Raw genomic sequence first — 17468 nt, 5'->3', positions numbered from 1 at the left:
GAATAGGAAATGTGGGAAGGAAACAGTGAAATAAAGGGATTGCTAATGCAGTTTGTGTTATATTTGGGACACAGGCACAGTTGAGCTGAATCTGCTTCATCTGATCCCCCCCTGCCAAGACCCCTGAGAAATGCAGTCTGAAAATGTTAGCAGGGGTTACAGGCTCCACACCTTCCAAACAACCACCGCCCAACCTCTCTGTTCTCCCAGAAGTCTGTGCGGGGCTGGTGGCTCTGTATGATCGAGCAGGATAGGAAGCACATTCTGGGTGTAAGTCTTGTTGTAGTGAAACTGAGAGAAAAAAATGCTAAGTCTAAGTTAATTTTCCCATTTTTCCATGAATACAGAAAATATTGCAATTCTACATATTCTGCCATCGGGCGGAGAGAATATTTTGCTGTTTTAAATCTAATTTACTGCAGTGTTACAAATGGTTCCATTACTTATGCCATGTTCATATGGTACCTGGATGAGAGCGACTAACAAAATGGTCATTTAGCAGACGTTTTTATTCAGAGCGACTTACAGGAGCTCAGCTCAAGGGCACGTAAGATTTTTCACCTAGTCAGCTCTGGTATTTGAAACAGCGACCTTTCAGATACTGGCCCAAATCTCTTAACCGCTAGACTACCTTTGTGCCCCCAAAATCAATGGAGGAACACTACCACATTAAACAATTGCACCTTGTGTTTACTGTAACTGTGGTATGTGCTTGTCATACCTAGCTACCTTAAGATGAATGAAAGCCTCTCTGGATGAGACTAAGATGTAAATGTAAAATAAGTTCATACAGATTTCCACAACATAAACATTCAGATTTCAGATTTCCTCAACATTCCTCAACATAGTGGATCAGGTGTCATTGTGGATGAATTTATAGCCAGAAATGCCTGCTCATAGGTGACAGTATTTAGTCACTTTGATCCTTTGCACAGTATTGATAAACATAATGATATGAAATGGATGTCTGAAGTCACAAGCTTTAGGGCTAAATGTTTTTATAGATCACAGAGAAGATGGATGAGAAAGTCTGTGGAGAGTTTATGACTGTTTCTGTGTTCCCATAGGGGAAAGTGGAGATGACCCTGGAAATAGTGGAAGAGAGGGAGGTAGAAGAGAGGCCTGCTGGGAAGGGCCGGGACGAACCCAACATGAACCCCAAACTAGACTTTCCCAAGTAAGACAACATCCACAAGTCACCTTTCAACCACCTATGACAATAACATTGTAGCTTGTACACTGTTAGTAGAATGTTTTAACATACAAACTACATAGCGCTATAACATTCAGTAACAACATGGCACCCAATAAGAGTCTTCATTTCAAACTGGGCTTGCCTAGGCCTACCCCCTAAAAAAAAATGGTTTTGTTGTTTCTCTCTCCATACAGTCGCCCCAACATTTCCTTCTTCTGGTTCACCAGACCATGAAGTTCATCATATGTCGCAGATTCAAATGGATCTTCATTGGTTTGATAGTCCTCCTGCTTGTGCTCTTGTTCCTTGGGATCCTGCTGTACTCCCTACCAGTAAGATATATGTCCTTGTAATCTACAATACGAATATGTCTATGCCACATAGAAGACTCTTTCATCCATAGCAACTACAGTGAGTACATTGTGCATACATTTGTTGTGTTTGTATGTGATTCACTCATATAGTGTAAACAGGCAATGTGCATCATTCCTTTGATATGCTGAATTGCAACATAATATGGTCAAATTAATGCAATAATTCCACTCCACGAATGCATCCTGCATATGAATATAACAGAGGATTTAACCTTACTGTAAATAAAAGTAAAATGTGTTTTATTAATTAAATATTTTCTCTTTCTTCTCCAGAACTACATCTCAATGAAAATTGTGAAGCCTTTCTCTTCGGAGTGACTCTACGGGGCAGCTGAGTACTATGCCCGTCTTCGTCCAGGGGATAAGGCGACAGAAGTCTTGACACTCAGGCCCTCATAAACTCTATGCAATGTATTCCTATCAGCGTTGTCTCCAGAGTTGCGTGCATTATTTAAATTTTTACACTTTATCAATCAAGGTTACACTTCACTTGCATTAAATACTGTAGCCACACAGCCCTTTTAATTGTACTGTACTTGTACTGTTCTTACCTGTCTGTCTTTCCCTGAAATACCGAAAGCGAAAGGAAAGGGAAAGGGGGTACCTAGTTAGTCGCACAACTGAATGCATTCAACCGATAATGTGTCTTCTGCATTTAATCAAATGCTATTTTGTATGCATGCTTTACTAAACCTAATATAGAGAGTGTGTCTTCGCTGATAGAATGAGCTACTAACAACAAACACTGTTGTTGTGTCTTCAATGTCCCAACATTCTAAAAAGCCACTTCCTTAGACACCATACAGAGAAGGCCCCAACGCATTTCCAAGTAGGGGCATGAGATCATTTCTTGGTTGCAACAAAAATCCCATTTACTTTACTCACAGAATGTCTAGGTATGTCATACAGTCCGGGTAAATCCAGGTATGTCACACATAATAAATGAAGTATGGTTTCCATGTAAGCATAGTTTTTCTGTAAATATTAATTGGGATCTAACTCAAAAAGATACACAAAATGATTAAGGTAAAATAGATGATTGTCTTGAAATCAAAAGTTTAAATCCAAAGGTATTAGTCCACAAATGAAACAGTATTAATCACTCTAGTTTTTGGAAGACATTTTTCTAGCAGGCATCTATCCCCTGTTCTAATTTGGTTCCACCATAGAGGCATAAAGAAGGCTCATCATTGTATCTGTGCTATAATGGCTTCTGAGACAGGATGGGCAGTGCAATTGAGGGCTATCTCAATTTGAAAGTCAAGTGATAATCATACTTTTAAAATGTCATGTTCTGATAACGCATGCCCAAATAATGGTGTTGGCTCATCCTATACTAATTTGTGGCCAAAGCAGAAATTGGAGAAAAAACACTTTAAAATCCCAACCTCAAACTTGTATCTCAACCACAAAAAAATGCTTGCTATTTCCTCATAGAGGATGATGACATCCTCCTGAGCAGGATGAGCTGGCCAATCAGCGGTCTACTCACATTGATATTGGACATTTACTTTAAAGTAGTCCATTTCTTCTTATTCAGCTTCTATGAGTCAGTAAACAAACTAAAAGGGTGCATACTGCCACCTGAAGTGTGTTGTCTGAACAGGTATAAAGCCAAGGTTGGGGATTTACTGCCACCTGAAGTGTGTTGTCTGAACAGGTATAAAGCCAAGGTTGGGGATTTACTGCCACCTGAAGTGTGTTGTCTGAACAGGTATAAAGCCAAGGTTGGGGATTTACTGCCACCTGCAGTTCTGGAATGTTTCCTCAGGAGTATAATTCATTGGCTGATCCCTCCTGATTACCTGGATGGAATTATGTGATCCTTCCTTAATTTAACCCATAGGAAGTGCCAAACAGTTGACTACTTGAAAATGGTGAAAGCACTCAATGGCAATGTTCATGCTGAAACAGGTTCTATCCATTTGGAGTCCTCTTTCTACCTCTATGGGTTCCACTGATGCATCTTAGCTTTAACCCATTATATTTCCATATAAACAGTTTCCATACTGTGAATAATAACTTAAATAACAATGTTTTCTTTTCGCATACAAAATGGCTCTAACAACTGTTGTGTTCCAATTTAATTTATATCAATAGGCTTTTCTGTTTTAATAAAGAACAATGATTATGTACAAACGTGGCGGTTGTGGATTTACTGTAAATGTTTCTCTCCATACTGATCCCGAAGGCAGCGTTTTAGATCACTTAGTGACACCTGGCTGGTGTAGCGGTAGTTCCACAGCCCTGCTGCACACATGGCTAAAAGTGTCCATATAGGTTTGAATCTACTGCCCTTTGTCACTACAATAGATTGTGTTCGTATACTGTGTCAGGACTCAATCAATCAATAGACAATTCCACCAATTTATCGATTGGCTGAATGATCTGTTGGCTGATTTTCAGCAAACTTACGTCAGGAAAAGCACATTAAATTGTATAATTTGTATTGGTGATTCTACAGAAGTGGTTCAAATTGCTGTCCCCAATCAAAGTACTATTTTAAAAAACAGATACATTTCAAAATAAATAAATCAACGTTTGAAGATGTATTTATATCATAATATATTCTAATTAATTCCAAGTCAATTACAAACATTGTTAAATGAATATAGTACAAAGTCATTGTTTAAATACCCATTCCTATTGAGAGGTGGCTGCCCCACACCCTCCTAAAATTCATGTTTGAAAATAAAGCAATTAAAGATTTTTGTAACACTTTTATCAAATCTTGAGTTAGTTAGTATTATTACATTGAAAGATACTGATCTAATTAGTACACTCTTAGAAAAAAGGGTTCCAAAGAGGTTATTTGCGGAGGGACATGGTTGTACCAAGAACCATTTACATCTGAAGAACTCTTTTTGGAAGACATGGGTTCTTTATAAGGCAAAAGGTTCTACCTAGAACCTTTTTCATCCTAAGAACCGCTTTTCGAAAGAAAGGGTTCTTTAATGATTTTTTGGTAGGAAAAGGATTCTTTGGAAGGCAAGAGGGTTCTACTGTACATAGAACCCTTCTGAACTGAATAAGCTTTTCACTAATGCTTAGGCACTATTTTTTACCTCAGTGTTTAAACTTTAACATCAGGAGTTTGAGTCATCCGATAGGGGTGGGAATGTTTTAAACTGTACCTACAGTATACTCCCATTCGGTATTAGATAGAATGTCGCGGCCCCACCTGCTTTGGGGGAAAATGACCCGTGGTTACCCCATTGTCTCACAACAAAAACACCACCTTTTTGCTACCGACCAGAACATTAAGCTAGCCAAGACCAACTAACCCAAACAAACTGACTATATGAAACAAGTTAAATGCTTTACCTGTGATTAAATGTTTTCCACACACATAGCTACGTGTAGACTACTTGGACACTGAGTTCTCACATTTTCCTACTCTCCCACACTGAATAGCCTGAAGCCACAGCGCTCTTCTCGCAGGATCTATTTCCCTACATGGGAGCATTACGAATTGTAGGTTGTGATTTTTGACAAGTTACATGTACAACAACACATCATCTTTTCGGCATGTTTTGTTATTTCTGTAGAACAGAAAATAAATGTTTTTACATGGGGGTCAACGGGAATGAATGTTTGTTTCCCCCAATTTGTGGGTGTGGTCGAGGGGAATGACTTCTTATGGCGTGAATATCGACCATCGTGTATATGGGAATATTTGTACATGTATCTGGTATTCCTGATGTGTCTGGGATTCCTGTGTGTCAGGTAGTTTTTAAACCAATTACACGCAGCGTGATCCAGGCCTATGACCAGGTCTAAAGCCAGATTGAAGAACATTTACAATACATTTCTTAGATAAGAAAGTTCTTAGTTGAGAGTTAGGCAGGTAACTCCAAGAGTTACCGGTCTAACAGAACACAGAGGGTGTTCTTTAATAGTAGCCTCTCCAACAAAATCCAAGTAGAATCAGACATTCCCCAGGGCAGCAGTCTAGGCCCCTTAATTTTTACTAATGCCCTGCCACTGGCTGAGTAAAGCCTGTGTCTTCATATATGCGGATGACTCAACACTATACACGTCGGCAAGTTAAAACACTGCAACACTTAAAGAGCTGCAGTCAGTTTCAGAATGGGTAGCAAGTAATAAGCTAGTCCTAAACATTTCAAAAACTAAAAGCATTGTATTTGGGACGAATCATTCACTAACCCTCAACTAAATCTTGCAATGAATAATGTGGAAATTGAGCAAGTCGAGGAGACTAAACTGCTTGGAGTGACCCTGAATTGTAATCTTGTGGTCAAAACATATTGATGCAGCAGTAGCTAAGATGGGGAGAGGTCTGTCAATAATAAAGCGCTGCTCTGCCTTCTTCACAACAATATCAACAGGGCAGGTCCTACAGGCCCTAGTTTTGTCACACCTGGACTACTGCCCAGTCGTGTGATCAGGTGCCACAAAGAGGGACTTGGCATAATTACAACTGGCCCAGAACAGGGCAGCACGGCTGGCCCTTAAATGTACACGTAGAGCTAACATTAATAATATGCATGTGAATCTCTCATGACTCAAAATAGAGGAGAGATTGACTTCATCACTACTTGTTTTATTTACTCAAGCAGTAAAATCAGATTTTAAAAACAGTGGGGACTGAAGAATCACATACAGGTACAAACACAAATACAAACACATAACATACACACTATACACACACGTAAACTTGGATTGTGTACTGTAGTAGAGTAGGGGCCAGAAGGCACACAATGTATTGCCAGCAGCAACTCATGCCACACGGTCCCCCTCAAAAAGTAAACATTTGGTTAGTAGAGACCCTACTGAGTATTTTCCATATACATTGTATTGCATTTGGGGCTATGGAGGGGTGGAGTGAAAGGCCAGCAGCAGGCCGTGCAACACAGTCCCCCTCAAAAACTAAGGGAATGCAGGCGACAAGTTTAGATCTGCATATTATGCCCATTGAAACGCATTGGGCTTATTCAGGACAGATTTTGGTGACAGTGTGCCCTCTCGCCTTGCCTCTCCCTCTTTGCTGAAACTAGTGAGCGAAACAGCGCTGCTCTGTGTTACTATATGTAGCCCTTGTATCTGAAGCTGTCTGACCAGAAACATTATGACATGCCATACTCCTTATGTCCAGACAGCATCAGATACATGGTCTACACATACGGAGACAGAGGGGGGATGTTTCGCTCACTCGGATGCTTTACCTGAGATCATAAATCCGGCCCTAGCTATTTGGTTGCACAAGTGGGGACACTTCAGGTTGAGGATAAGTTTCACACATCCCCATGTGCTACATTCATCCCTGAAATGTACCCAAAAGCGACCCCACTGCAATAGCAGAACGAAGTCACCTAAGCACCACAGACAGATGCTGGCACTAAGACCGCACTCAGTCAGCTGTATTAGGAAATAAGCAAACAGGAAACCACTCACCCAGAGGTGTCGCTCCTAGTGGCCGGAGACTTTAATGCAGGGAAACTTAAATCAGTTCTACCAAATTTCTATCAACATGTTAAATGTGCAACCAGAGGAAAAACAAATCTGGATCACCTGTACTCCACACACAGACACGCGTACAAAGCTCTCCATCGTCCTCCATTTGGTAAATCTGAATCAATTCTATCCTCCGGATTCCTGCTTACAAGCTAAAATTAAAGCAGGAGCACCAGTGACTCGGTCTATAAAAAAGTGGTCAGATGAAGCAGATGCTAAACTACAGGACTGTTTTACTATCACAGACTGGAACATGTTCCGGGATTCTTCCGATGGTATTGAGGAGTACACCACATCAGTCACTGGCTTTATCGATAAGTGCATCGAGGACGTCGTCCCCACAGTGACTGTACATACATACCCCAACCAGAAGCCATGGATTACAGGCAACATTCGCACAGAGCTAAAGGGTAGAGCTGCCGCTTTCAAGGTGAGGGACTCCAATCCGGAAGCTTACAAGAAATGCTATGCCCTGCGACGAACCATCAAACAGGCAAAGTGTCAATACAGGGCTAAGATTGAATCACACTACACCGGCTCCGACGCTCGTCTTATGTGGCAGGGCTTGCAAACTATTACAGACTACAATGGGAAGCACAGCCACGAGCTGCCCAGTGACACAAGCCTACCAGACGAGCTAAATCACTTCTATGCTCGCTTCGAGGCGAGCAACACTGAAGCATGCATGAGAGCTGTTCCGGACGACTGTGTGATCACGCTCTCCGTAGCTGACGCGGGTAAGACCTTTAAACAAGTCAACATACACAAGGCTGCAGGGCGAGACGGATTACCAGGACCTGTGCTCCGGGCATATGCTGATCAACAGGCAGGTGTCTTCACTGACATTTTCAACATGTCCCTGATTGAAAACAACGTTTTCATCTTTTGAGCTTCTAGTCATGAAATCTATGCAGCCTACTCAATCACTTTTTATAGCTACTGTTTACAGGCCTCCTGGGCCATATTCAGCGTTCATCGACTCAGTGGAGTTTGTCCAACATGTCTCTGGACCTACTCACTGCCACAGTCATACTCTGGACCTAGTTTTGTCCCATGGAATAAATGTTGTGGATCTTAATGTTTTTCCTCATAATCCTGGACTATCGGACCACCATTTTATTACTTTTGCAATCGCAACAAATAATCTGCTCAGACCCCAACCAAGGAGCATCAAAAGTCGTGCTATAAATTCTCAGACAACCCAAAGATTCCTTGATGCCCTTCCAGACTCCCTCTGCCTACCCAAGGATGTCAGAAGACAAAAATCAGTCAACCACCTAACTGAGGAACTCAATTGAACCTTTTGCAACCTTGCAGTTGCACCCCTAAAAACTAAAAACATTTGTCTTAAGAAACTAGCTCCCTGCTATACCGAAAATACCCGATCTCTGAAGCAAGCTTCCAGAAAATTGGAGCCCAAATGGCGTCACACCAAACTGGAAGTCTTCAGACTAGCTTGGAAAGACAGTACCATGCAGTATCGAAGAGCCCTCACTGCTGCTCAATCATTCGAGTATTCCAACTTAATTTAAGAAAATAAGAACAATCCAAAATGTATTTTTGATACTGTCGCAAAGCTAACTAAAAAGCAGCATTCACCAAGAGAGGATGGCTTTCACTTCAGCAGTAATAAATTCATGAACTTCTTTGAGGAAAAGATCATGATCATTAGAAAGCAAATTACGGACTCCTCTTTAAATCTGCGAATTCCTCCAAAGCTCAGTTGTCCTTAGTCTGCACAACTCTGCCAGGACCTAGGGTCAAGGGAGACACTCAAGTGTTTTAGTACTATATCTCTTGACACACTGATGAAAATAATCATGGCCTCTAAACCTTCAAGCTGCATACTGGACCCTATTCCAACTAAACTACTGAAAGAGCGGCTTCCTGTGCTTGACCCTCCAATGAACATAATAAACGGCTCTCTATCCACCAGATGTGTACCAAACTCACTTAAAGTGGCAGTAATAAAGCCTCTCTTGAAAAAGCCAAACCTTGTCCCAGAAAATATTAAAAACTATCGGCCTATATCGAATCTTCCATTCCTCTGAAAATGTTTAGAAAAAGCTGTTGCGCAGCAACTCACTGCCTTCCTGAAGACAAACAATGTATACGAAATGCTTCAGTCTAGTTTAGACCCCATCATAGCACTAAGACTGCACTTGTGAAGGTGGTAAATTACCTTTTAATGGCGTCAGACCGATGCTCTGCATCTGTCCTCGTGCTCCTAGACCTTAGTGCTGCTTTTGATACCATCGATCACCACATTCTTTTGGAGAGATTTGGAAACCCAAATTGGTCTACACGGACAAGTTTTGGCCTGGTTTAGATCTTATCTGTCGGAAGGATATCAGTTTGTCTCTGTGAATGGTTTGTCCTCTGACAAATCAACTGTAAATATCAGTGTTCCTCAAGGTTCCGTTTTAGGACCACTATTGTTTTCACTATATATTTTACCTCCTGGGGATGTCATTCGAAATAATAATGTTAACTTTCACTGCTATGCGGATGACACACAGCTGTACATTTCAATGAAACAGGGTGAAGCCCCACAATTGCCTTCGCTAGAAGCCTGTGTTTCAGAAATAAGGAAGTGGATGGCTGAAAACTTTCTACTTTTAAACGCGGACAAAACAGAGATGCTTGTTCTAGGTCCCTGTTGAATCTGACAATTAATCTTGATGGTTGTACAGTCATCTCAAATAAAACTGTGAAGGACCTCGGCGTTACTCTGGACTATGATCTCTCTTTTTTAATTTTTTAATTTTTATTTAATTTTACCCCCTTTTCTCCCCAATTTCGTGGTATCTAATTGTTAGTAATTACTATCTTGTCTCATCGCTACAGCTCCCGTACGAGCTCTGGAGAGACGAAGGTCGAAAGCCATGCGTCCTCCGAAACACAACCCAACCAAGCCGCACTGCTTCTTAACACAGCGCGCCTCCAACCCGGAAGCCAGCCGCACCAATGTGTCGGAGGAAACACCGTGCACCTGGCTACCTTGGTTAGCACGCACTGCGCCCAGCCCGCCACAGGAGTCGCTGGTGCGTGATGAGACAAGGATATCCCTACCGGCCAAACCCTCCCTAACCCGGACGACGCTAGCCCAATTGTACGTCGCCCCACGGACCTCTCGGTTGCGGCTGGCTGCGAAAGAGCCTGGGTGCGATCCCAGAGTCTCTGGTGGCACAGCACTGACATGGTCTTCCTGTCTGGGTTGGCACCCCCCTTGGATTGTGCCGTGGCGGAGATTTTTGTGGGCTATAGTCTGCCTTGTCTCAGGATGGTAAGTTGGTGGTTGAAGGTATCCCTCTAGTGCTTTGGAAAAGTGGATGGGGTTAGATCCTGCCTGTTTGGCCCTGTCTGGGGGTATCATCGGATGGGGCCACAGTGTCTCCTGACACCTCCTGTCTCAGCCTCCACTATTTATGCTGCAGTAGTTTATGTGTCGGGGGGCTAGGGTCAGTCTGTTGTATCTGGAGTATTTCTCCTGTCTTATCCAGGATAGGATAAGTATTCCCTCTCACCCCCCCCCCCTTTAAGATTTAGATGCACTATTGTAAAGTGACTGTTCCACTGGATGTCATAAGGTGAATGCACCAATTTGTAAGTCGCTCTGGATAAGAGCGTCTGCTAAATGACTTAAATGTAAATGTAATGTAAATGTTATCCGGTGTCCTGTGTGAATTTAGGTATGCTCTCTCGAATTCTATCTTGATCTCTTTCTTTCTCTTTCTCGGGGGACCTGAGCCCTAGGACCATGCCTCAGGACTACCTGGCATGATGAATTCTTGCTGTCCCCAGTCCACCTGGCCGTGCTGCTGCTCCAGTTTCAACTGTTCTGCCTGTGGCTATGGAACCCTGACCTGTTCACCGGACGTGCTACCTGTCCCAGACCTGCTGTTTTCAGCAGGAGTGGTAGAGATACTCTCAGTGGTCGGCAATGAAAAGCCAACTGACATTTACTCCTGAGGTGCTGACTCGACAACTACTGTGATTATTATTATTTGACCATGCTGGTCATTTATGAACATTTCTGTTCTGTTAGAATCTCCACCCGGCACAGCCAGAAGAGGACTGGCCACCCCTCATAGCCTGGTTCCTCTCTAGGTTTCTTCCTAGGGTTTGGCATTTCTAGGGAGTTTTTCCTAGCCACTGTGCTTCTACACCTGCATTGCTTGCTGTTTGGGGTTTTAGGCTGGGTTTCTGTACAGCACTTTGATATTTCAGCTGATGTAAGAAGGGCTATATAAATACATTTGATTGATGAGCCTACCAGATGAGCTAAATAACTTCTATGCTTGCTTCAAGGCAAGAAACACTGAAGCACGCATGAGAGCATCAGCTGTTCCGGATGACTGTGTGATCACGCTCTCCACAGCCGATGTGAGTAAGACCTTTAAACTGGTCAACAGATCTTTAAACCAGGACATGTACTCCGAGCATGCGCTGACCAACTGACAAGTGTCTTCACTGACATTTTCACTCTGTCCCTGGCCGAGTCTGTAATACCAACATGTTTCAAGCAGACCACCATAGTCCCTGTGCCCAAGAACACCAAGGTAACCTGCCTAAATGGCTAGTGACCCGTAGCACTCACGTCTCTAGCCATGAAGTTCTTTGAAAGGCTGGTCATGGCTCACATCAACACCATTATCCCAGAAACCCTAGACCCACTCTAATTTGCATACCTCCCCAACAGATTCACAGATGATGCTATCTCTACTGCACTCCACACGGCCCTTTCCCACCTGCTAAAAAGGAACACCTATGTGAGAATGCTATTCATTGACTACAGCTCAGCGTTCAACACCATAGTGCCCTCAAAGCTCATCACTAAGCAAAGGACCCTAGGACTAAACACCTCCCTCTGCAACTGGATCCTGGACTTCCTGTCGGGCCACCTCCAGGTGGTAAGGGTAGGTAACAACACATCTGCCACACTGATCCTCAACACGGGAGCTCATCAGGGGTGCATGCTCAGTCCTCTCCTGTACTCCCTGTTCACCCATGACTGCATGGCCAAGCAAGACTCCAACACCATCATTACGTTTGCAGACGACACAACAGTGATAGGCCTGATCACCGACAGCGATGAGACAACCTATAGGGAGGAGGTCAGAGACCTGGCAGTGTGGTGCCAGGATAACAACATGATCAAGACAAAGGAGATGAGTGTGGACTACAGGAAGAGGAGGACCGAGCACGTCCTCATTCTCATCAGCGGGACTGTAGTGGAGCAGGTTGAAAGCTTCAAGTTCCTTGGTGTCCACATCACCAACAAACTATCATGGTCCAAACACACTAAGATAACATCTATTCCCCCTCAGGAGACTGAAAAGAGCATCCTGACTGGCTGCATCACTGCCTGGTATGGCAACTGCTCGGCCTCCGACTGCAAGGCACCACAGAGGGTAGTGCGTATGGCCCAGTACATCACTGGGGCCAAGCTTCCTGCCATCCAGGACCTCTATACCAGGCGGTCAGTGGAAGTCCCTAAAAATTGCCAACGACTCCAGCCACCCTGGTCATAGACTGTTCTCTCTGCTACCACACGGCAAGCAGTACTGAAGCGCCAAGCCTAGGTCCAAAATGCTTCTTAACAGCTTCTACCCCCAAGCCATAAGACTCCTGAACAGCTAATCAAATGGTTACCCAGACTATTTGCATTGCCCCCCCTCTTTTACACTGCTGCTACTCTCTGTTTATTATCTATGCATAGTCACGTTAACTCTACCTACAGTACATGTACATATTATCTCAATTACCTCGACTAACCTGTGCCCCCGCACAATGACTCTGTTCCGGTACCAACTGTAATATAGCCTTGCTATTGTTATTTTACGGCTGCTGTTTAATTATTTGTTACTTTAATTTTTAATTTTTTACTTAACACTTTTTTTTCTTAAAACTGCATTGCTGGTGACTGGATTGGTAAGCATTTCACTGTAAGGTCTACACCCGCTTTTAACTAATACAATTTGATTTGATCACTCGGCTCTCAGCTGCTCAACATGCAGTAAGTCATTGTTTTGCAGGCCAGGAGTGTCTGTATAGTCCCTCCCCGCTAACTATTGGTTTAATTTAAACAACATTATTCCATAATGTTACAGTATTAGTTAAACCTGTTCAGTTTACTGGTAGTATGCAAATGTTTGGTGGCACCAACTGAAAGGAAAATGTGTGTCTGGTAAAATAATCTGTAGTATTGTGTAGGCTGTAGCAATATCTTATTAGTTAGCCATGATTTGAAGTAGGTGTATCTAGCTGTTTTATTTTGTATTTGTTCAATGCCTCAATTGATTTCAGAAGTTATATTGGATATACCGTTTGTCTGAGTAGAGCTGACAAATCAGAACTGAGTAGGATTGCTAGGGAGGAGCACCTGATACTGCACTGACTTCTCTGTTCTGGATGCTCTCCTGTTTCCCCACCTCTGAACCCCCTTACCCCAAATAGAGTTGCCCCTGATCCTAGATCTAAGATCATTGCCAATTTTAACTCCCTCTCTTTGTCGCTCTCTCCCCATTAAATTAGTGTTTCAATGATGTTCTTATTTGATTAACTGTTGTTACTTATATTGTCAATTCAGTTGTTTATTTTTTTTTTTACCACTTCGAATACATGCATTTTATCTACAAATGTATTGTTTTTCTAACATTTAGATTTCCGAGATAATTTCAGTGTACATTTACAGCATTATCCTGGCACCAGAATTGCAAGCTTAATACTGTAATTATGCTTTGCAGCAGAGATTATGTAAAATATTTCACAGTAATATTTTCCTTACTATAAAACATTACAGCATCCCTCTAAATTTACAGCAGGGATTCTGTAATATGTTTTACAATAAGGAAAATAGTACTGTAAAATATATTACAGCATCTCTGCTGTAAACAAAATTACAGTATTAAGCTTGCAACTCTGGTGGCAGTATAATGCTGTAAATTTACAAGGAAAAGTTTTACGGTGTAACTCACAAATAAACCATGACTTGTAAATATGTAAAAGATATTTCACAAATATTGACCATGTGTTACTTAAGCAATAAGGCACAAGGGGTTGTGGTATATGGCCAATATACCACGGCTAAGGGCTGTTCCTATGCATGACGCATCGCGGAGTGAGGTGCCTTACTGTTATTAATTATATACTGGTTACCAACGTAATTAGAGCAGTAAAAATACACGTTTTGTCATACCCGTGGTATACGGTCTGATATACCACGTCTGTCAGCCAATCAGCATTCAGGGCTGGAATCACCCAGTTTATAAAAATAAATATATGATCTGCAAATACACTGCTCAAAAAAATAAAGGGAACACTAAAATAACACATCCTAGATCTGAATGAATGAAATATTCTTATTAAATACTTTTTTCTTTACATAGTTGAATGTGCTGACAACAAAATCACACAAATTATTATTATTATTATTATTATTATTATTATTAATGTATATCAAATTTATCAACCCATGGAGGTCTGGATTTGGAGTCACACTCAAAATTAAAGTGGAAAATCACACTACAGGCTGAACCAACTTTGATGTAATGTCCAAAAAAAAAGTCTAAATGAGGCTCAGTAGTGTGTGTGGCCTCCACGTGCCTGTATGACCTCCCTACAACGCCTGGGCATGCTCCTGGTGAGGTGGCGGATGGTCTCCTGAGGGATCTCCTCCCAGACCTGGACGAAGGCATCCGCCAACTCCTGGACAGTCTGTGGTGCAACATGGCGTTGGTGGATGGAGCGAAACACGATGTCCCAGATGTGCTCAATTGGATTCAGGTCTGGGGAACAGGCGGGCCAGTCCATAGCATCAATGCCTTCCTCTTGCAGGAACTGCTGACACACTCCAGCCACATGAGGTCTAGCATTGTCTTGCATTAGGAGGAACCCAGGGCCAACCGCACCAGCATTTGGACTCACAAGGGGTCTGAGGATCTCATCTCGGTACCTAATGGCAGTCAGGCTACCTCTGGCGAGCACATGGAGGGCTGTGCGGCCCCGCAAAGAAATGCAACCCCACACCATGACTGACCCACCGCCAAACCGGTCATAGTGGAGGATGTTGCAGGCAGCAGAAGGTTCTCCACGGCGTCTCCAGACTCTATCACGTCTGTCACTTGCTCAGTGTGAACCTGCTTTCATCTGTGAAGAGCACAGGGCGCCAGTGGCGAATTTGCCAATCTTGGTGTTCTCTGGCAAATGCCAAACGTCCTACACGGTGTTGGGCTGTAAGCACAACCCCCACCTGTGGACGTCGGGCCCTCATACCACCCTCATGGAGTCTGTTTCTGACCGTTTGAGCAGACACTTGCACATTTGTGGCCTGCTGGAGGTCATTTTGCAGGGCTCTGGCAATGCTCCTCCTTGCACAAAGGCGGAGGTAGCGGTCCTGCTGCTGGGTTGTTGCCCTCCTACGTCCTCCTCCATGTCTCCTGATGTACTGGCTGTCTCCTGGTAGCGCCTCCATGCTCTGGACACTACGCTGACAGACACAGCAAACCTTCTTCCCACAGCTCCATTGATGTGCCATCCTGGATGATCTGCACTACCTGAGCCACTTGTGTGGGTTGTAGACTCCGTCTCATGCTACCACTAGAGTGAAAACACCGTCAACAGTCAAAAGTGACCAAAACATCAGCCAGGAAGCATAGGAACTGAGAAGTGGTCTGTGGTCACCGCCTGCAGAACCACTCCTTTATTGAGGGTGTCTTGCTAATTGCCTATAATTTCCACCTGTTGTCTATTCCATTTGCACAACAGCATGTGAAATGTATTGTCAATCAGTGTTGCTTCCTAAGTGGACAGTTTGATTTCACAGAAGTGTGATTGACTTGGAGTTACATTGTGTTGTTTAAGTGTTCCCTTTATTTTTTTTGAGCAGTATATATTCAACATAGATCACACATAAAACTACAATTTGAACAAATGTAGAACGATTTGTGAGCAGGGGTTCAGAAATCCCTAACATGTAAATATGTGGAATGCACATTTGCACATTGAAAAAGTGCTTGTGGATCTGTATTCTGTGTTTACAGAATTTTGAGATTTTCTCCCTCACCTGTCCATGTACTGCAATCCACAAATGTAGTTTCAGATGAGAGTCGGCTATCTCTATTCATTGGATAATCCTTGTCACGTGACGAGCAATGATGAATTTTCATCACGACTGTGCACTTCTTGTTCTTCGCTAGAAGAAAGAACAGCTTCATGAAATGTGAGTATAACGTTTATTTATTCAACAAATTATGTTAAAATGTTCAACAAAGGACTTTCGTATGAATATTACATTTGACCATTGGGTGCATGCAATGCCGAGTGTGTGTATCGACAGCTAGCAGGCGATCTCGTCACCTGTTCCGACAAACCACCTAAATTAGCAGTGGTTGAAAAAGCACCCAATTGTCATACTTGATTAAAAGTAAAGATACCTTAATAGAAAATGAGTCAAGTAAAAGTCATTCAGTAAAACACTACTTGAGTAAAAGTCTAAAATATTTGTTTTGAAATATACTTAAATATCCAAAGTAAATGTAATTGCTAAAATATACATATGTATCGAAAGTAAAACTAATTTTAAATTGCTTCTGTTAATAAACGGCACCATTTAAAAAAATGTATTTACGGAAAGCCAGAGGTATACTCAAACACTCAGACATAATTTAATGAAAATGAATTAAACATTTTTGTTGAATGAGTCCATCATATCAGATGCAGTAGCGATGACCAGGGATGTTCTCTTGGTAAGTGTGTGAATTGGACCATTTTTATGTTGCTAAGCATTCAAAATGTAACGAGTACTTTTAGGTTTCAGGGAAAATGTATGGAGTAAAAAGTATATTTTCTTTAGGAATGTAGTCAAGTAAAACTTGTCAAGTACAGAAACCCCAAAACACTACTTTAATAGTACTTTAAAGTATTTTTACTTAAGTACTTTACAACACTGCTTAATAGTTCATTGTTAATTCAGGAATGTGTCAATTATGAAGAACTACTCAGTAAAAAAAAATCTGAGTTGGTGATCTGGCTAGCAAGCTAAATTGAAATGTTGCAAATCATCTTTGTCAATCTGTCTTTCAGGGACTTAACAGGGCAATTGATGCTTTGGCAGGACAAATCACTCTTTCTCGACTGGTGTCGAAAGAGCTACTGTTGTTTTCTGCTCCGTTTAGGCTTGCTAGCCAAGTCATTTGTTGTGCATCCTTAGATAAATGTATTAATGTTGTTTCCTAGTCAATACATACATTCTGTGTCTGAGTACTGTAAATACATCTCTGTATTGTGTTGCATCGTTGAGGGGCTGGGCAATGTTGCCTGTTCAATAAAAGGCAAAGTTGTAAAAAATATTAACCTGACAATAACGCTTGACCAGCTGCTTTTGGACCCTACTGCAACTCCCTACTAGTCAATCTCCCATT

General features: G+C 42.3%; 1 pseudogene; it reads left to right on the top strand.

Annotated features, from left to right (window-relative positions):
• Positions 1-3708, top strand: part of LOC123999734 — a 64401-nt pseudogene extending 60693 nt beyond the window's left edge.
• Positions 3709-17468: the final 13760 nt, after the last annotated feature.

The sequence above is a fragment of the Oncorhynchus gorbuscha genome, linkage group LG16 (assembly GCF_021184085.1).
Source record: "Oncorhynchus gorbuscha isolate QuinsamMale2020 ecotype Even-year linkage group LG16, OgorEven_v1.0, whole genome shotgun sequence".
In the NCBI taxonomy this organism is placed as follows: domain Eukaryota; kingdom Metazoa; phylum Chordata; class Actinopteri; order Salmoniformes; family Salmonidae; genus Oncorhynchus; species Oncorhynchus gorbuscha.
Note: the sequence above shows the minus strand (reverse complement) of the source record. Positions and strands in the feature narration are given on the sequence as shown.